The following is a 22,554-nucleotide window of genomic DNA, read 5'->3' on the forward strand; positions in this document are numbered from 1 at the left end:
AGAAAAGCCTTATAGTCGACTCTCTTATCCAAGTGCCTACTCTTCCAGTCCTGTCTCAGCTTCAATAGAAGCTTTGACTGCAAAAGGATGTTTACTGTTGCAAGGGTTTATAGGATGGTGCTCAATTTCTGCAGCAATTTTAGATGAGCAAAAGGCAGAGCTGGCTGGCAGAGTTTCAATATACTGATGAAAAATGGTATACATAAAAATATTTTCTGCAAACTCTTTTCTTAATTCCCCCTTCCCCTTGACCATTTTTTTTCAACCCACTCTAGTGAATGAAGTAAAGGATCATGAAATAAAACTGCTCCCCTTGGTTATGTACCTGTCTATATTAGAGCCCAGTCATGACTTGCTGTTCAAGCACCGCCTGGGTAATAATGGGGGGCATAAGCCATGGGATGAGGTTCAAATAGTCCAAGAAATCTTTTGAAAGAGACCATTAAAATTTCAAATTATCAATATATTCCAAATAGAATGTTGGTATTTGTTCACTTTTTACTAGGATCTACTTTTCATATTGGAAAGATATGTTCAGTAAACCATCACCCTTTTTTAAAAATTAAATAATAAAAAAATAATGATACATACTCCAATATCAATGAGCCACTTTGGATTGTGGAATACTGCAGGTATGTGCAGATACTGAAGGCATCAAGATACCCAGTGATCATGATGTTACCAGTGAAAATCCACAGTAATTCCACTGAAGACAATGGAGATATTCCAAACTTCACCAAGCTAACAAAGATCAGAGTAAGATGCTGAAAGTGCAAAAACGATGTGTTTCAACCATGCCTTTAACCATGTGGAACTTATATAACCAACTGACAGATCTTTAGGATGCAAAATATTGTTTATTTGTTAAAAAAACAAACAAATTATTTATGTGCTATTGTAACCCATACACCTTCTGGCTGTGGTGCTCTGTTCCATCTAGTGGCACCGAGACTACTTAGCGAGAGAGAAAATAAGCCTGCCCTCCAGCCTTAATAACTAGGCAGCTGGCTTTTAGCTCATGCAGTAGAGGTGTATACACTAAGCTCTAAAGGCCCCAGGTTCAATCCCGACAATTAGGGTCTGTCAGTGTTACACTGTGGCAGGTTTTTTTCACTATTTTACAGACTAGTGAAAACCTGGCTCCACTGACATCCATGGCAAAACTGATTTTTTGTATCCTGTTTGTATACTTACATTGTTGAGTTACTTTTAAATAAGAAATGCTGCAGTTGCCTAATAAACAATTGCAATTATCTTTGTAAATACCACTAGAGCGTTAGAAATTGTCTCAATTGATGCACTATCCTGCCATCTGCTACTAAGAAGGCACGTAGACTTTAGATTTGGTAGATTGTTCATCATGCCAGAGGTTACACTGCATAAAGAGAGATTTCTGTAGAAAACAGATTATCTGTCAGAAAATTCCATGTGTTGACTATTTTTTTCACTATCACATTTTCCAGATTTATTAAATATTTAGGCTAATCAGACATTTTGAAATGTTTTAAAATGAAATTTTAAAACTACTTGATTTCATAATCTTACTGTTTCTCACATTTATAGAGGTTAAATACATCAGTTAAAAAGATAGTCATATATAAAACACAAAGGCTATGTACAGAGAGAGAGGGCTCATGCAGATAACACATTTATCACATATCCTCTATATTTTTCCTTATCTGAATAGCTGCAGAAATGGAAGAAAAGAACCAAATAAAAGAATGAGTTTTAAAGAATCTTTTCTGCCTCTATGCCATGAAGCATTAAGTAATTGCATTGAAAATGTAAGCCCAGCCCTTGGAGCCTTTCCACTTCACCAGCATAAAATCCAAGTAACTGGTCTTTATATATGTGACAAATGAAGGAGCTGAAGATGCAAAAACCTATCCCTTTAACAAGGGGTTAGAGAACTGGGTTGCACAATGTCCAGTCACAAGTGCTTCTTTAACTAGGCAGGCACCATGGCTTAGCTGGCTAAAGCACCTGTCTAGTAAACAGGAGATCCTGGGTTCAACTCCCAGTGGTGCCTTGTTGTATGGCTTGGGGTGTGAGGGATAGCTCAGAGGTGTTTGAGCATTGGCTTGCTAAACCAAGGATTATGAGCTCCCTTCTTGAGGGGAGCAAAAATCTGTCTGGGGGTTGGACTAGATGACCTCCTGAGGATCCCTTCTAACCCTGATATTCTATGAACCTCTTGGCTGGAATATCAGCCCCTCTGTATCACTTGGTAATGGTGGTTATTAATTTATTATTATTACCAGATGACAGAACAAGGAGTAATGGTCTCAAGTTGCAGTGGGGAGGTTTGGGTTGGATATTAGGAAAATCATTTTCACTCAGAGAGTGGTGAAGCACTGGAATGGGTTACCTAGGGAGGTGATGGAATCTCCTTCCTTAGAGGTTTTTCAGGTCAGGCTGGACAAAGCACTGGCTGGGATGATTTAGTTGGGTTTGGTCCTGCTTTGAGCAGTGGGTTGGACTAGATGACCTCCTGAGGTCCCTTCCAACCCTGATATTCTATGATTCTATGATTATTGTTTATTATTTATTATTGTGGCACTAAGAATTTCTGGCCAGGATATAGGCCCCATTGCGCTGAGCACTGTATAAAAAGGACAATCCCTGGCAGTAACTTACTCTGAAGAGTAAGTACAGAATTTGAAAACCCTCCCCAGGCTCTTCCTGAGGTAGCACAGCTTTGCTCAGCCTCTTCCTTACCATTAGGCTTGTTTTTCCTGCCTTGGGTCTCTTGCCATGAGGAGAGAATCCAGGCAGGCCTGCCTTGCCACCATGCAGTGTCAGGAGCTTTCTGACTTCTGTAGCAAACTATTACTTGTGGTGGGAGAAATTGCTCATTGATCCAGGAGAACAATATAGCACTTCAACCTCAATGTGACTCAACTGTGCATAGAGATAAGAGAGAGCTATTGCCAATGTTATTTACATGGATGATTGATGTACATAACTGGAAGGAATATAGACGTCATTTCACCAGCAGAAATGAATATAGCCAAGGTGAAAACGAAAACACCTGCTGACACTCCTCTAGCATTTACGGTAAGATCTGGAATGCACTCTAATATTAGAAGGCGTCATGGAATTTAGAAATGGCTTGTAATAAGCATTTACTGGTTGAGTGTATATACTACTTATGATTAAAAACAACCTGCATGTCTGAATATTAAATTTCATTACTTATTGAGTATAATGGACACTTTAAATTAAAATACATATGCTGAAATATTATTTCATAATACATCATGGTCAACTTTACAGACAACAGATTCTTTTTCAAGGCAATGTGCAATTCTAATTATTTTAGAACCATGGACATATATGGAGTACAGTGAATAAAAAATGTTAAAGGTTTTTGGTTTTTTTTTTCCTGTTCCATTGAGCCCTTTACTGTAATCTGGTTTATACCTGTTTTAATTTTGTTTATGTGCCCTCTAACAATGTACTTAATTTTTTTAAGTGCTTTACAATAAGCTGCATGGAATATGTCATATTATTACTATAAATAAATGTCATTTCAAACATTCTGCTTGCAAGGTATATTTCCATACACTTTCACTGGCAAAGCTAAAAAACCACATAACTATCGCAGGTCAATAAGAGGTCAAATAATAAACTAATCCTGACTTTCTCTGATATGCTGTAAAAGGCCAGTATTGAAAGATGGCTTCATATCAGAGTTCACACAAGGTTGTATGGGGCTCAGAGGCCACTACAGACCTGATTCAACAAGGGGCTTAAGCACATGCCTTCTGAAATCAATGAGGCTATTTACATACTTAAAGTTAGGCACATAAATACCTTAGGCCAGAAACAGGAGCACTAATACCCTGTATCAGGCTAAACTCATTTGAAGACCTATATCCATTGAGCGCTCCCTCTGCAATGGGGCACTCCCTCTGCAATGGGGCACCTTGAAGTCAAAAGGGGTACAGGTGTCAAAAGCCAGCTCTACGTTCAGCTAGGGCGTGAAGCAAGACTTTGTTGCACTGGCCACACTTTCAATTTTGACTCTCCTTGCACAGGGTGAATAAGGAAACAGATGAGGGAGGCTCCTTGTGTCCTCCCCCTAAACCTACACACATACACACACTGGACCCTGTGTGTGTGGAGCTAAGGGTCTGATCCAGACCCCACTGAAGCCAAATGGAACCTTTGCATTGGCTTCAGTGGGCTTTGGATCAGACCCTAGCTACACTGGTGTCCCAAAATAGGATAGCTGCTCTTTTTAGGCACAAGGAAGGCAAAATATCACTACTCAGAGGAGATGGAATATGTCAACCTTCACACTAAAGTCCTTAAACTACAAAATGAGTGCTCCTTCTATCATCATCATTCCCACAAATCCTCTGTGACTGCAGACCATGTTAACATGTGTCATCTTATTTAGACTTTAAGGTCAGAAGGGACCATTATGATCATCTAGTCTGACCTTCTCCACAATGCAGGCCACGGAATCTCACCCACCTACTCCTGTATCAAACCTGTGTCTGAGCCATTGAAGTGCTCAAATCATGGTTTAAAGACTTCAAGTTGCAGAGAATCTTCCAGCAAGTGACCCATGCCCCATGCTGCAGAGGAAGGCAAAAAAATACCAGGGCTTCTGCCAATATGACCTGGAGGAAAATTCCTTCCGGATCCCAAATATAGTGATCAGCTACACCCTGAGCCTGTGGGCAAGACTCACCAGCCAGATACCCAGGAAAGAATTCTCTATAGTAACTCAGATCCCACCCCATCTAACATCCCATCACAAACTATTAGGCATATTTACCGCTAGTAGTCAAAGAAGAATTATTTGTTCTTTATTTGTAAGAAACTGGTCATTGCCAAGCATTCTTTTTATATTACTTGTTATTAGTGGCCATCCCCTCTGCTATTTTGACTCCTGCTGAGTTGGGATTTCTGGTTAAGCAAAACCCTAATTCTAGATGTCAGCATGCAAGGCACTAGCTGTACATTTGTTGCTAATAACCGATCACATTTTTCCAGGTCCCTCTGCGATACAGTACTTGACAGCAAATCAATGCAAGCTGCATTACAATACTTCTTTCTGTCATAGCAGTTATTGCAGTATGGCATGGAAAAGGGAAACTAATAGTTCTTTACCAGTTTCATGGAACTGTATTACAATAAATGCAATGAAAACATCTCTCTTGTCACATTAAGGTTGTTGAGGTACTTTTTTTTTTTATTTTACTTTTCTTAGTAAAAGAGAGTGTAAGCCATTTGGAAGATAGAGATATCTTTTTTCTTCTTTTTTTTTAATTGAAACTTGTCTTCTCTGTGCTACCTCACATATTCATTGTGATTTTGAAAGCCTTTCACAGTCTGTAAACTGCCCTCAATATGTACGCTCACTGTCATTTTGTCATGGCTCAAGAGCCATATATGGTCCATAAGTTAAGATGTGACATGCTTACTTTACTCTCCTCTTGACCACAATTTCTCCCTTCTAATTTGAAAAGTCCAATTACACTAATTCAAAGCAATCTATTGTTTAATTGGATCAATTGCAATTGCAATTGATGACCATTGATTTCAACTAAAATCTCATTTAAACCTGGCTATGGGATTGTTAAAAAGTTTTGCAGAAAATGATCTGAGACAACAGAGAATAACTAGGGTATTCATTTGTGTACCAAGGTGTCACTTGGACGTTTAATTATACTGAAGCAGTTTGTTTTCCACTCTCTAACTCTTTAAATTAGAAACAGAAATAGACCACATCTCAGGTGGTGAAAAATATTATGAGTAAAGAGCCCTGTAAACCTCTTTATTTTTTACTATTATAACTCAGATTTTTGTTTACGTCAGCTACTTTTATTGTATATTTCAGATTGTCTTCATAAAAAGGAAGCAGCTATTTTTATGTTTTAATTGCTTTAAGAAATTAATGAAAAGGTTTAAAAGTCCTTCTCTGCTTCTTCTGGAGACAGCATGGCCTGACATGTCCTGATCAAGGAAAAACCACTCAGACCAGGTTACCAACAAAAATTAGTCCTCCAGAGACCTAGAAAGGCCAGGAAGAGGCACTAGCCAATTGGAATCCAGCAAGTCAGTTAAGAAGGGTTGACTGCTGCTTCTTAGGGCAGTGTGAGGTGAGACTGGGACAAGGGAGGAGTTCCTCAGCGTTGGTGTAGAAGCCCAGGGCATAGCCCTTTAGTACTGCAATTGAGAGCTTGCCTTTGAGTTTTGTTCATTTACTTAAAGGTGCAGAGAGCCAAATTCTGAGTTTTGTTATCCTTGGTTAACTATTTGGACACTGATACTGAACTCTGAGCAGGTGACCACAACTTCTGGCCTAAGGCAGGAACCACCTGCAGCACCACACTTGGACCCAGAACACACACAAGAAAAGCCTGAGAAGAGGGACTTTCCAGGGAAGCTGGTAAGAGAGCACACCAGAAAAGGAGACTGAGGAAAGGTGCTCCTTGAAGGACAGGTTCTGAAAGGACTGTGAGTGGCAAAGCCCTAGGAAGCCCTGGTCCTAGTGAAAGGACCTTACCAGACAGGGCAAGAGGCCCAACTTGCTGGGGCGCTCCAGAGAGAGCTGAAGCATTTTGGCATCCATAAGGACCCTGAGTCCAGAGAAGGAAACCTTCCCTGGGTGAAGGCAGGAGGCATGATTCCAGAAGAGGGTCCTGGGTCAAGAGGGCCTTACTGGTGATGAGCCTGGATGGAAGGGATTGATGGATGGACTCGGGTGAAGCAGACAGATAAGTATTAACTTGCCCCCCACTTCTTCCCCCACCCAACCTCCAAACTAAGACATGGGGCAAAGACTTGCTTGCATGTCTGTCCAGCCTTTGGGTAAATAAATTAGAGCTCCGAAGGGGCACTGCTGGCTACATAAAAGCCTTAATGACAGCCCATTAGGGGAAACGGAGGCAGGGATACGCTGTCTGCTATGTGCTGCACTACTGGGAGGTATGTGGGGCAATGTTGACAAGGATAGCGGGGGCTATTCTGGAGGTGAGAGCCTACATTATTATAGTCATACACAGAACCATTTCAAAGGGAAATATCATCTGAAAGGGCAGCATCCCCACTCCACTCTCAACAAAGTATACACAGTGAGTTAGCATCTAAAATACTTTCCTAGGTTTTTCCTTTCATAAGACTGTGAGAAAAAGCACACAACCATAGCCTGAGCTTCCGCCTATGCTGGCTATTTCAAGAGTATTTCCGTGGAAAATCACCTGTCTTACCCTCAGACCCCTTTCTTACCCTGAAGACTTTAGACACAATTTTAAAGCATTATCAAAAAAACTTCTCTAGGAGTATAAGGTTTAACACAAGTCTGCTGTCAAATACTTGATAATCTCTGGGTTTCTTAATATGATTGTACTCTTCCTGCAAGTACAGCACTCTGTGTTGGGCAATCAGTACCCCTATTTCCCTAGTATTTTTTTCGGATGTCCCCCCTCCCATCCTTCTGTATTATGGATCAGGGTATTTTAAAAGCCAGCATGCTAAGCTAATTACCCTGAAAAGTTCCTATTAAGGAACTGACATTGGAAATAAATGCATAAACCAAAAGGCATTGACTAAAATTCATTCATTCCATTTTACTACTACTACTTCTTGATTAACAAATACTCAGGTTAAAGCAAATGCAATTCTTATACTGTAAGCACTGTGGTCTCTGAATTATTTTTGTAGGCAGGTATAAGAGAAAAGGAAGTAGAAAGTAAAGACAGAGGTTTTGCTAATTTGATTTGTAGGACAAACGTACTCAAAGGAATCAGTTTCTGTGGAAAATTATACACCCGTGTATACTGATACAATTAGTAGTGGCTTCATTAAACATGGAAAATAAATTGCATACTTTGTATCAGATCAGTGTTTAATTTGGGTTATACATGAACAATCAACAATTTGGACTGAATTATACACATTGATTACATTATTTATTTAGATTTTTATGGCGCAAGGACACAACTTTTTATAAAACTTAAAATAACCATATTCAGCATGAAAGCTCCAATCATTAGTCTATGAACTACCTTATTCTCTCTCCCACCCACCAAAGTAAACCACATATCTAGCCCATTACCCATAATCTTTCCAAATGAGGAGGGAGGAGTTGGCTTTGAAGTTGCACAAAGTGCTTACGAACCCAGGGCCTAATACTGCCCCAGCTCTTGTGCAACAGAGTAAAGGGGGCAAAAGATACCCCCTGCATCTTTTGTGCTGGTTACCATTATTGTGGGCTGAGAGAGAGAGAGAGAGCGCAGTCTCCACAGAGCTGCTATACCCACCCCTCCCCCACAAAAGTGAATAGGCTGACCAGATAGTGAGTGTGAAAAATTGGGAAGGGGATGGAGGGTAATAGGCATCTATATAAGAAAAAGCTCCAAATATTGGGACTGTCCCTATAAAATCGGGACATCTGGTTACCCTAAAAGTGAATGGTCAGGCAGAGAATTGAGTCTTGACTGACCTTGCAATAGACGTAGTAAAGTTCACCCTCTCCCTAGAGCAGCAGTGGAACCAGGAGGAACATGGTGTCTCAGTCACATTCTCTCTCTCCGTCTGCTTTAGCTCTTTCTCAGGGTAGTGTGTGTAGTAAGGGAGAGAGCAAATTCCAGAGCTGAAGGGTGTTCCTGAAGAATGCCCTGTTAGCAGTTCCCTCATGTTGTAATGAAAAGAAATCCAACTTCAGTGCCTGTCCTGATTACAAACCTACGGTATCACTTGAAAACTACACCAAGACTGCTCTGTAACTGGGCCCCAAGTCATCTAGGGCTATGATAGTTAACAACAACAACATTTTTAACAACCCCTGGAAACTAACTGCCAGCCAGTGCAGATTACGAAGCATGGTTGTGACATATATCACATGGTTGTGATCCTCTGCATCATAAGTGGACGACTGCATTCTAGCTTAGGGTTTTAATGTCCTGTATGTAGGCTTGTCTTGCACAAGGAAAGAAGTCTTTGTAAATTTCCATTTATGGCATTTACTAAAATTCTTCTCACCAGTGGCGAGTCAGTGGTTTGCCACACATGGAAGAAAATGGGGGCTCAGCTCCCAAAATCATCAGTTCTTCAACATCTGAGAAAGCCAGTGCTTTTTTTCAAAGAGGCCCAGTGCCTCTGCACTAGTTCCCACAACCGTCCTCATTTGCAGATACTGTGCTCTTCTTCAATTCCCACTGCTCCAACAACACCACATTAAGGCTAGCTCCATAGAAGGGAGGAGAAGAGGGTTTGTTAATGTTGAAAGCTCAACCAAATATTACTAGTGGCATGAATCTCGTGGGTTTGGCACTAGATCCATTCCCTTCTTTCCTATGCAGTCCAAAGCCCCTGAGGCTTCTATGGAGATTTTCGTGGCTTCCATGGAATAACAAAACAATAACAGCAGACAGACAATCTGCCCTTCCAAGTTCTCACCTCCAGATCTTTCAGCCTCTTGGCTTGTGTTTCTGCATAGACTCTAGTAATTTAAAGGCATTCTAACATTTATCAGAGAAGGTATCTATATAGCTTCTAAAAGTATGCAGTAGTGTAAATTACTTTAAACAGGAGTCGTTAATTATATAAAACAGGGTAATCACTTTTACAGCGGTCCAAACAATGTGGCAGAATATAACTAACACCTGAAAGAGTGTGAATAAAATCAAATGGAACAAAAAGGGATTCAGACACCTAGCAGAAAGTACAAATAACTCCAGCTCTAACTGGTCTGTGTCAATGCTTCATATGTACACATTGATAATGTCTTATAATTACACATACATTCATAGCCATATCTCTCTTTCCCACTAGTTCTCCACACAAGAATGAAACTGGCTTTGCGTTCATCTGATCTGAATTCCAATTTTCTGACAGCTGAACCAATTTTATGTGTAAAGAACTTAAAAAGTGGTGATGGCTAAGTGGGTTGCCCCTACTATATAGTAAGTTTTCCTGGAATCTGCTTGATATTATATTCCACTTAATTTTGATGCTTTATTTCTGAAATGTGTCACTTGTATAGTCTTCTATTAGATAAAATATCTATACTATAGCCGCAGAGTGGCTTGACAAAATAAGAGGCTGGCTGAGAAATAAATGAATAGGCTTTACTGGATAAGTGATTAAGGAATTTGATTTAAGAAAAATATATATACTTAAGCACAGTGTTTTGTCTTAATTCATTTTAACAAGTGTATGCTGGATATCGTAAGTGAATGTTGACATGTAAGCTGGATATCTGTCTTTGAATACTATTGTGTTCCTAATTTTAGGATTATTAGTGGGTATTTGTGTTGCAAATAGGTGTGTATTCTGGCATTCAAACTCAGTTTGCCTAATAGTCTTTGTAACTGTAACTGCCAACACATCTATTATAAATTTAGGTCCAGACCTCCAAAATTTAAATTCTTTTGTCACTAAAGCTTATTCATAAGAAATTTCATGGAGTTCAAGCGGGTCTATTGGTAATTTCTCTTATCAAGCAGAGCTGTTTTCCACAAGAATCCAATAAGCAGAGCGTAGCATCTTGAATCTTGACAGCTTTGTGGCAGCTCAACCCCATTTAAAATACAGAAATCATCTTGTAACCCTTAGAAAACCTGGTTCCAAGTCTGGAGCCAAACCTCATTTGCTTGCAATTGTTACAGTTGGCTCAGTAAATACCTGTATACTAATCTGCCGGCTGTACTGAATAAATGGCTCTAAGAACCTAATCTTATCTTGCTGGATGAAAATTGGCCTAAAGTACTATACTATGATTCTGATCCTGTAAACACTTACACCCGTGAGTAACTTTATTCACATGCCTGATCATATGGCATTCAATGAGGCTAACGTGTAAAATTACTCATGTATGTAAGTGTTTATAGGATCATGGCCTTACATCTCTATCCTCTGCTTTCAGCCTACTCCAAAACAAACTTTTGAACATATATATTCATATGAATAAATGAATCCTTCTAGGGTCCAATAATATATAGTGTGTGTGTGTGTGTGTATGTGTGTATGTATTATTGGACTCTAGAAGGATTCATTTATTCAGTTAATTTAAGATTTCTGTAAATTGTTGGAGGTCTCCGTGCTTCCTCCTGTCTCTATCACACACAGTTTTGCACCTGTGACAACATTATCTCTCTGTCTTCAAGTCTCTGACCTTAGTAATATGTCGAGATCTAAATTGTTACATTTCTTCATAAGGGACATGGTTTGGCTGAAGCCTCAATGAAGACAGCCCTATTTTATTGTGTCTTAAAAAACTAGATGACCATTTTTTTAGACCTCTTCCACACTGCTGGAAACCAAACACCCTCCTTCTTTACATGAATTAAATCAAGAGATAAGTGAAAGTTTTATCATATAGCTTTAGGTGTATCAGTTGTGGGCCCTGTCACTTTTTAAATTAAATATATATTGTTTTCCATGGAAGATAGCTAGGGACAACCTTGAGGCTAGGTAACTACTCAGATCTTCATGACCAATTTAATTCATTGGTTCATGCATGATGATATTATCAGACTTGTTCAAATCTTCTGCAAGAGATGAAGACATAATACATTAAGGAAAAGAATGTGTGTGGAAAAAATTATACCTGGCTAATACAATATATAAAGCCATTAACAAACAATTAATTGATAGTCATACAAGAAAAAGTGACACAATGAAATCTAGTACAGTACAATCTAAAGAAATTACTCAATCTAAAATGTGACCATTGAGGTAAGTAAGATGGGTGGCATCTTGAATAAATCCATAAGACACTAGGTTGTCTAAAAAGGAACATTTGAAAGGGTTAGCAGGAAAATCTATATTAATTTTCAAATTTCCAAGGATAAGCGAACTGGATAGTCTAATCACCAAGTCTGAAACAAGCATGAACAATTCAGTGATAGAATCAATGTTTCAGCAGTAGAAAAAACAGACTTTGAAACTCAGAGTTAAATTGAGAGGGCAAGGAAAACTAGCTGTGACCTCATTGCTCTTGCCAAACGACAGATACAAAAGATAAAGGTACCATCTGGACAGATCTCATTTGCAGGAAGAATTTCTGATTTCCCTAACCACATCTAAGTTGGCTGTTGTGACATATCTTCAAAGCTTGTAGAATTACATGTGAAATATGGATATTTTTTGCAATGCCTGGGGATAAAATGTGTGTAGTATAGATTCAGCACAGCTATATATTCAACAAAGTAACAGTTCAACAGAATTTGCGTAACTATTCTTCCAAATCTGAGTGCATTTGCTGTCAAATAAAATAAATAATTTGACCTATTCTACCCACTAATTCACTCACAAATGGAAACAGATTCTCAATTTTCTATTTCAGCCAAACTGAAAAATTTCTGCAGAGAAACAAACTAGTATTTACCAGACAGGGTAAAAAAAGGACATTTTTAACCCTAAGTTTTAGGACTTCAATCTTTTTTCATTGCTTACTTTTGCTTCATGGCAGCTTGTATTATGTTACCTGAAATACCTGTATAATAATACAGCAATTCACAACACAAGAGACCATCTATGAAATGTAATGTGATTTTTATTGAGATAATAAAATAGCCTTGGAATTGTGAGCTCAGAAAATTTTTAAAAATCTGTTTAAATATGGTATTTTTTTGTTTGTTTGTTTGTTACACCAATTAAACACAGATCAAAACAAAAACACACATAGAATATGGTCAAATGCATCACTTTACCACTATGCAGTAAATATAATTACATATGAAAGTGAATGTTTTCTCATTATCCATAAAATTAAGTATCATGTAATGCAGTTTCAACTTAATTCTGTTCTTTCTGAACTCCTCATAGATACTCACAACCATTCCTGTACAGAAGCCTGTAATAATAGGAAAATATATTGTAATGTAGATTGCATTTAGTTTTTTATCTTTAGTATTTTGAATAATATGACTGTCAATAAAAAAAGAGAATAATAAAGCATAGGTTATATGTCCATATCTTGATTTCGTGTAAACCAGTACTTAATTTTTGAAATCTGCTGTATATGGAAATGTATAGCAAGTACATACATACTTACCCATGTATTTTACATATCAGGCGTGATTGTTATATGCAGGTAAGAACACAGGTATATTCTAGGAATATGCACCAATATTTGGTGCAACACTTTTAGATGCTAACATAGTTGCCTTCTAAACAGTTGAGAATAGTTTGATTCCTAGTCAATAGCTTCTTCTAATTAATATTATATGTGTATATGTATGTATATAATTTTATATTAATTAGAAGAAGCTATTTTTCATAGCAAAGCAATAACCAGGTATGTAATCTACACTTTATTCTTAGTATAGAAACAAAGCCATTGTCTGTAAATAGGATGAGAAGAATGAATTATTTGGCACTGGAAGTATGGAGTTCCATAACAATTTCTGCTGAGTCCCAGGTTTTAAGCAAAGTGAATGGGTCATATCCTTGGTCCTTTAGAAGCAAGTTCACTTTTCACTGCTCCCACTTGGCAGGCATAAAACCAGAGTAGGGTGTGAGGATGAGGCCCACCAAGAATGAGAGAAGCTGGGAGTAGGCAGACCTTAGGCTGCTCTAGTTACACAAGAGATTGTTTTGGCCCTCAAATGCCCTAGAATAAGGTAATGGATGGCATCAGTTGGTGCAGCTGGCTAGTCCCCTACGAACACCCATTCATATGTACATATTGAGTGGATGAGATGTATCCATTTATTAATGTTCAATAGTTAATAGCCTGTTCAAATTGGTAATGTTCAAAGATTGTCAATTATTTGATCTTGTTTATAATTCAATATTGTCAGAATTAAGCAGATGTTTACTGCTTAATTTGCTCCTCTGTATATTTGTGTGGGTAATTACATTAGTGTAAAAACAAAAAATTGGAAGCTACTCAAATAATAGTTGAATATTGAAGATGGGTTTTGTCTGATAGTAATAGCTTAGCCCAGCTTTGTAAAGTTTTATAGAGGTTGAGAAAGACACAACGAAAAAGAAGGATGTTTGTGCTGAAGAAGCAGCTGTAGAGCCTCATATATCATTGAACGTTCCACTTCTAAACTGTGAATCAAGTTTGGATTTTGACACACTTTATTCATTCCTTCATTTTAGCTTGTCTTGGTTTGATAGACCTTTAAATTGTAGAGGTACCCTAGGGGGAATTGGTTACTTGATATTTGCTCTAATAGAAATATTCCTTTCTCCAGATCCAAATCCCACTGAAGTTAATAGAAAGATTCCAGTGACCATCAGTGGGCCTCCCCCCTCCCCCACCCCCCAATAAAACACTGCCGCCTTCCTCCGGCAAGCCTGGACACCGCCTCTGCCGTTTTAGGTGCGGTGCTGTCATTCCCTATGTAAATTTTCATTTGTAATTAAAAATGTAAAATGGTTGGACAATTATCAAGTTTCAAATATCAGAGAGGTAGCCGTGTTAGTCTGGATCTGTAAAAAGCAACAAAGAGTCCTGTGGCACCTTATAGACTAACAGAAGTAATGGAGCATAAGTTTTATATCTGACGAATTCGTATTCACCCACGAAAGCTTATGCTCCAATACGTCTGTTAGTCTATAAGGTGCCACAGGACTCTTTGTCGCTTTTTACAAATTTCAGATGATTCCCTATATTCCCTCATAGTGTTGTTCAGTGATCTAACAATATAGCATCTTTTTCATTGCTTTAAAATTTTAAGTTGTGCCATAACGGTAGTTTAGTATGAGCCCAGTCCTGCAAATCTTACCTGAATTATTGTAGGATTAGTTCCTAGATGTATATCCTTTATTTTAACACTCTACATATAAATTCCTAAATTTTCCACAGTCCCCAGTTCAGGGATTATATAGGATCCAAAGGGAAAAGCAGAAATAAGCCAGTTATTTTTCAATAACCACATACAAAGGGTCTGTTCTAATTCCTATTTATTAAAGCATTAACTGCTTGATTGAAAAGGATGAAAATCTTTAGGCATTTTAGCGGGATTTACTGTTCTAAACTGACTAAGCTAAATTCTTTATTTTGCTATGAGTTATTGTGTGGTAACTTATGGACAAAAGGAACTTTTCAACTGTTTCAACACTAGTTGGAAAGTTATAGAATCCCCATTGGAAGGCCATGATATTTTAGAAGATGAAAATTTATAATTGTGTATATTCAGACACCAATTTCAGGAATAAAAGGGTTATGCTAATAATGATTAAAGATGTAGTTCAAATTGGGACAAATGTCACAAGACAATAAAAAACCTCTAAAATAATATAAACAGCTCTAAATTGCATAAATGTCTTGGGATATCTATGAATTAAGTATAGATCATCATCTCCTACTAACTTTTGATAGATCTCATTAAAACTACAGCAATAGAATCTGCTAAATGTCTCCTGAGAGATATTATGTGTAAATGCAGAAATTAAAAAATGAATATTGAATGATTCTATTGAGAAATTAAGGCCATTCAATTGTGTTAATGGCAGCAGAATATCAGATCTATGTTTTTCATCTGTTTTCCTAGAAAGAAAATGAAAATCTGCATATAATTTATAAATCTGATGATGTTTAATTCCAGATAGCACTTTTGCATAATACTTAAACACTGTTTTATTAAACATTAACTCTTTAGTGCTAGTGATTTTTGTTGCACCTATTCAAAGCAACTGACTTTGTAAAAGGAAAATCTGATGTCCCTGGCATGAAATGTTTATGGACAAAATCTTTCTCTCTGAGCTATACAGGAGAGCTCTCTTTAGTATTATGCACTTAGTGTCCATGTGACATAATGGCACCAACATGGATGAATGAGGGATTCAAAATCTACACAGTGCACCAGAGAGAAAAACCTTATCTTTATTCGGTTACTGGGAGAAAAATCAGGGCTTTTAAATTGATAGCTGCTGACACTGTAAATGTGAAAAAGGGGTACTGTGATGTTGTTTAAGGACATGTCAGTGTCATCTGTCTCTGAAGCATTGGGACAAAGTATGACCAAGTAATGCATGGACGTTTTTACTATTATTGCCCTGAATTCTAAAGTTATTTTTCTTCAGTCTTTGACTTAAGGGGGTTATGACTGAGTAAAGACTGCAGGATTTGGCTCATTATTATTTCTTACAAACAGGTGGATTTTTTTAAAGTAGTTTTTGGAATTCACACTGTGAAACTTAGAATGTTTTGCACATCAGATAGGTCAAATTTTAAACTTGATGTATTTGTTAATGCCCCATAAAAGAGACACTGATGCCATAGACAACTGTTTTGACATGAAAAGAGCAAAACTTTGTGTGCTGACATATGAATGAATAAAATAACTTCCAAAAACAATGGTCTATGGTCTCATTTTCCATATCCTATGTGCAAAGAATGGAAGATAGTCGGCTACTATATATATGAAACAGAGCTGAGGTAGTATGGAAGCTTTATTTGAAAAATTAACCTTTAACTATATTTCCTTGGTTTCTAATATTTGAGAGTTTTTCTAACATTCTTGAAAGGTAATTTGGACTTAAAATACTGCTTGGTGCCTCAGACTTTAATTTCACTTTAAAACATGTCTTAATCATTGTTTCTTTTTACAGTGCTCAGCTAATAACAGCTACACTGAGTGACTGGATTAGAAACTGATGATTTGTTGTACTAGATGCTGCAGCATCCCCCACTGCATTACTATCTCAAATATAATCGGCACTGGAGCTTCAACCCATACTTCCTGATAAACCAGCTAGCTCAAGCTTAAAGAACCATGTAACTCAAGCTGGAGGTTACTATAACACTTGAGTTATACCTCGAGCTAACAATACAGTAGACAGGTTTCAGAGTAGCAGCCGTGTTAGTCTGTATCAGCAAAAAGAACAGGAGTACTTGTGGCACCTTAGAGACTAACAAATTTATTTGAGCATAAGCTTTCATGGGCTACAGCCCACTTCATCGGATGCATAGAATAGAACATACAGTAAGAAGATATTTATACATACAGAGAACATGAAAAGGTGAAAGTACCCATACCAACTGTAAGAGGCTAATTAATTAAGAGAAGCTATTATCAGCAGGGGAGAAAAACTTGATGGCCTATTTCGGACAGTTGACACAAAGCTGTGAGGATACTTTAACATGGGGAAATAGATTCAATTAGTGTAATGACTGAGCCATTCCTAGTCTCTGTTCAAACCTAAGTTAATGGTATCTAGTTTGCATATTAATTCAAGTTCAGCAGCTTCTTGTTGGAGTCTGTTTTTAAAGCTTTTCTGTTGCAAAATTGCCATCTTAACGTCTGTCACTGAGTGATTAGAGAGGTTGAAGTGTTCTCCTACTGGTTTTTGAATGTTATGATTCCTGATGTCAGATTTGTGTCCATTTATTCTTTTGCGTAGAGACTATCCGGTTTGGATGGCAAAGGGGCATTGCTGGCACATGATAGCGTATATCACATTGGTATATGTGCAGGTGAACGAGCCCCTGATGGTGTGGCTGATGTGATTAGGTCCTATGATGGTGTCACTTGAATAGATACATGGACACGCCCTTAGTTTCCATACCTGACAAGTTAGAAGGACATTGTTGCTGTCTTGCTGTTGATATTGTGACTGAACTGGCTATGCTTGTCCAATATGTAGCTCACTGACTTCTTAAAAAAGTAAGAAATCAACTTGAGAAAGATCAGTTTCAGAACTAATGTAGCTAATGTACCTGTTGTATCTCCTCTCTGAGCATCAAAATCACCCTACTATCTGCTCTTGAGATAAGACCAAAAGTATGTGTTACTTGCAGACATAATCTCAGTTTGATGTCAACTCTTTGTTCATGAAGGTATAAATAAAAGGGCCCCAAAAGTCTCTGGAAAAAAGTTCAGAGGTTGTGCAATCCACAACTCCTTTCTATCCAGGGGCTCTTTTTTTACTATAGGGAGAAAGGATAGTTAAATAAAATACATTCTCCTGTGTCATCTAAACTTTTAAAAGCACATTAAACTTAATACTACAGCAATGATACAGGATTAATTACAGTCTCAAATTCAGTTTCTCTGTGATTAGTGCTACTGGCTTTGGGAAACTTCTTAAACGTAAGTTTTCTTCAGTATTATCAAAACTTTTATTGACAGGGATGTAAATTTTAAATGAACTGTTATCATTTCTGAGATGTGGACCAGTGGTCAGAATAGAACCTTGATAGTTTTCTGGAGGGATATCTCTGAAATGATCAAGAACAATAGACAACAATCTTGCCCCCAAAAGCATAACAATATATACCTGAGCACTGGTGTGATGTACTCTCTACATGAGTGCCACTTAAAAAGTGGTCATATTCTGTGTGTTTCCCTATGAAAATAAAGTGTGTAAATGTGCAAAAATTCATGTGGTTAAATATTTCAAAATCCTAACATTTCTGTTCTGTTTAATTTCATATGTACAAAAAAAATGTGTTTTTTTTTCTTGTCCTTAGCACAATGATGTGTAGCATCAGCATTCCACAAACACTGTGGCATTTTGTTTCCCCAGACCAATTACAGGCCCCAGTAGCTCATCACAGAGGCCTCCTTGGAAATCCTTTAAAAGACCCCAGTAATCATTTTTTCTGTCAAAAGGACAGGAACAGACTTCTAGAGAATCCCTCTGACTTCCATTACAGAAAACGCTTTCCAAAATTTACCTGCCTTGTTTCTGGGGGAGCAGGATCTTAAAGCACTTTCTTTTCACATTTGAAACTGAGATTTAATTTCAGCAAATGATTCCTGTGTAATCAGAGTTCTGATTACAGACCTCAGACTATCTACCTTTAAATACATTTTTAGCTCATCTGTTTTGCAGGAGGGGTGGGGGAAAGAATTAAAAGGAAATCCATGTCACTCTTACTGGAAGTTTCCCTGTGTTGTGCTGGTTCAGAATGACTCTCTTTTTACCCCCAAGAAATGGTTACACTTTGACATATGCTAAATGGGAATATGACATTGATTTAGTTAGTTATACATATTTTTTTCAACTATATATATTGTAAGAAAAAAACAGTGACACTATTGAAAGATCTGATGTGCACTATCATGACGGTTGTGAAACTGCAAAGCATTCAAACTCTGTAGTAGTTCTATTTACATATTAATGAAGCTGAAGGCCAGATGCCACTAATTACAACCTACCCACTCTGTCCAACGTACCACAACCAAATACTCATGAGCAGACCTCTTAATTCCATTATGCAAATGATACTTAAGAAGTGCAGAAATAAATTCCAAATAGTGGCATCTAGAGCAGTGTATTGGCAGGAGGTAAATTAATAAATATATTCAAGAAATGGAAATTAAAAATTATTATTCAACTAGATTAATCATGGCTGAATAAATATGAAAGGAGTCCAGTTTTTCCCCCAGTGTCATGTGTAATAGAATAAAATTTCCTGTAACTTGCTAAAATACATTAAACAGTATTTTCAGAAAGACTCAGTGTTGAACTGGTGTGGAATTTTGTTAATGTTAATAGCAGGGAGCATTCTTACTCATTAAAAACACCACCAACAAAAAAACCACAAAATCTCAGGGCCTCATTGTTTTGTTACCACAACTCATTCACTGCTACAGACTAGGGATTGAGTGGCTAGGCATCAGTTCTGCAGAAAAGGACCTAGGGGTTGCAGTGGATGAGAAGCTGGATATGAGTCAACAGTGTGCCTTGTTGCCAAGAAGGCTAACGGTATTTTGGGCTGTATAAGTAAGAGCATTGCCAGCAGATCAAGGGACGTGATCATTCCCCTCTATTCAGCATTGGTGGGGCCTCGTCTGGAGTACTGTGTCCGCTTTTGGGCCCCACTCTACAAGAAGGATGTTGAAAAATTGGAGAGAGTCCAGCGGAGGGCAACAAAAATGACTAGGGGGCTGGAGCACATGACTTATGAGGAAAGGCTGAGGGAACTAGGATTATTTAGTCTGCGGAAGAGAAGAATGAGGGGGGATTTGATAGCTGCTTTCAACTACCTGAAAGGGGGTTCCAAAGAGGATGGCTCTAGACTGTTTTCAGTGGTACCAGATGACAGAACAAGGAGTAATGGTCTCAAGTTGCAGTGGGGAGGTTTAGGTTGGATATTAGGAAAAGGTTTTTCACTAGGAGGGTGGTGAAGCACTGGAATGGGTTACCTAGGGAGGTGGTGGAATCTCCTTCCTTAGAGGTTTTTAAGGTCAGTCTTGACAAAGCCCTGGCTGGGATGATTTAGTTGGGGATTGGTCCTGCTTTGAGCAGGGGGGTGGACTAGATGACCTCCCAAGGTCCCTTCCAACCCTGATATTCTATGATTCAGTGTTGTGGTAGCTATGCTGTTACTGCTCCTGCAGCTGCTTTCTTCAGCCATGCTCTCCTCAGAATTCTAAACTGTCTTTCCAGTAGCTCGTCTGTCCTGTTATCCAGCCTTCCGATCTCTCTCCAGCATCTCTTCTCACTGGCTCCTGGCTGACTGTCTGCCGGCAGCTGACCTTTTTATATTCACTATCTTTTTCTTCCTTGTATACTGCACATGTTTGGCACATGCTCAGTACTGTTGTTTATGATTACTTCATCTGACCTATAGAAAAAGTTGTGACGAGCATGAACAGGTTGTCACCAGCCAGCTGGTCGGCTAGCTGACCTTTTCTTCACCCCTTACTACACATGCTCATTGCTAAGCATTTCATTCATCACATGCTCACTTGCATTGTTTTGCCTCAGAGCCATGATTACTTCATCTGACCTTATTGCTCATGTTCCAAATCTATTTACTTTATGGCTATATCTCATTTTATACAATTTTACTACTGGGCATGCTCAGTCCAGATAACATTCTGCTCTGGTCATGCAATCTACTTTTAGCACCTAAAATCTCCCGGTTTGGCTTCAGTAGCCTTCTGGAGGTAGAGGGAGTGGGAGGAGTTGATCAGCAGGGCCTGCAGACCCCTTGGAGTACCCTGGGGTACCCGTGTTTGAGAAATGCTGATCTACACCATCCAATAGTAAGTGAGCTGCAGTTTACAGTTGGTGAAGTGATTCCTGCTTATTCCCGAGGGAAGCCAGAGACACACAAAATGGAGGTTAGAAAGACAAAGTGGAGTTTGAAATTTCTTCTGTATCAAATGAAGGCACCTAACATGGGAAAACCGGGGGATGACCACATCCATGTGAGTGGGCTAGGAGAGGTAGGGTTGGGAGATGCATATTGTCCTTCCCTGTGCCAGAGGATGTACTATTGTTCATCTAAATACCTTCCAATGCATTCTTTGAGGCAGATGCCAGCTGTGGAGGCCTTGTCAGTGCAACTCTGTTTGAGCTATGCAGATACAGAGCATGGAGGGAGGCCTCTGAAAACAGAGTATCTCTCCATGGATGGTTCTGGCCTTCCATATCTTCTCTATCAGTGGAGTTTAAGTACAGTCCTCATGGTCTGTTTTATGGAGGTAGAAAGAGAGATGTATGCCGCCATCTCAATCAGTGACAGTTTTGTACTGGAATAAACTAAATTTGCTCCCATTCAGCCCCCACTATGGGTTGATTCTTCTGAGTATTTCATCTCCAACAAGAATCTGGCTTCCTTGAATGATTGGAGAAGTCTTTGCAGACAAGCCTGCCATTCATATGTGTGTCTCATACGTCTCCCTGTTTTCTTGGACCCGCTGGATCTTGAGAGGTAACTTCCATAGTTTCCATGGTGAGGCTCTGGTGTCAATTTGAAACTTCTAGCTGTGTGGAATTCCTCCTTCACAAAGGTTTGTTTTCATGAGTATAACTGGTATTGTTGGGCCACTGGCATCCATATCCTGATGTTTTGGCTTATATTGATAATATTATTCATTTGTGAAAGAGTCCAGTTTGCATTCCCTTAATATATATTTGGTATTATTGGAGGGTAAATATCATATACCTAAATCACAACTACATATCAAATTCAGCTTATTTAAAATTTGTATTGGTAATTTATATTGGTGGCCTACCCAGCCCTTACACAAGGCAAGTATTTCTGATGCATTTCTAACATCTCTACTAACAACTCTGAAGAGTTAATAGATTCAACAGTTTTACTGTAATAAATCTTAAAAATAATATTGGAATATTGGACTTTAAATATAACTACTTATTAATTTTCTGCATTCATTCAGAGGATGTTACTTTCATCAGTCGTTGCACTAATGTAAAGTATCTGACTTCATCACCAATTATAGGGCTCCTAATGATCCTAGAGATGCCCACCTAAACTGACCTCCATGTGTACACCCTAGGAACTTGTAAACACACTGGTCTGGTCTGATCTAGTGTCTTGTTCCAAGAACTCTGGTTTTGCTCGTCACAGTTCTTGGTTATTTCAGCAGCTGTTCAGTTAGGCAACAGATGCCAGGATCAGTGTAACTTATACAAGTCATGATCAACCTATCTTTCTTATTGGAAGGACTCCAGCTTCTTGCAGCTTTTTAAAAGTTATGATGACTAATTTGGGAAGCAACAATATTCACTAGAGGCACAGACACTCACAGGGCTGTCAACTTTAGAGGTTGCTGTAGAGTTCGATTGGTGGTTTTCAAACTCTGTGGGGTCAAAGGGAATTTTTGGGCAATGGACCTTGTGATTGGCTGACTCCCATGGTCCCAGCTTCATTCA

General features: G+C 38.4%; 1 non-coding gene across 1 annotated transcript; it reads left to right on the forward strand.

The window, feature by feature from the left end:
* The first annotated feature begins 1,955 nt into the window (after positions 1-1,955).
* Positions 1,956-2,029, forward strand: TRNAT-AGU. The gene has a single exon. It is a non-coding gene; the product is annotated as a tRNA-Thr (tRNA).
* Positions 2,030-22,554: the final 20,525 nt, after the last annotated feature.

Source organism: Mauremys reevesii, linkage group 16 (genome assembly GCF_016161935.1).
Source record: "Mauremys reevesii isolate NIE-2019 linkage group 16, ASM1616193v1, whole genome shotgun sequence".
Lineage (NCBI taxonomy): Eukaryota > Metazoa > Chordata > Testudines > Geoemydidae > Mauremys > Mauremys reevesii.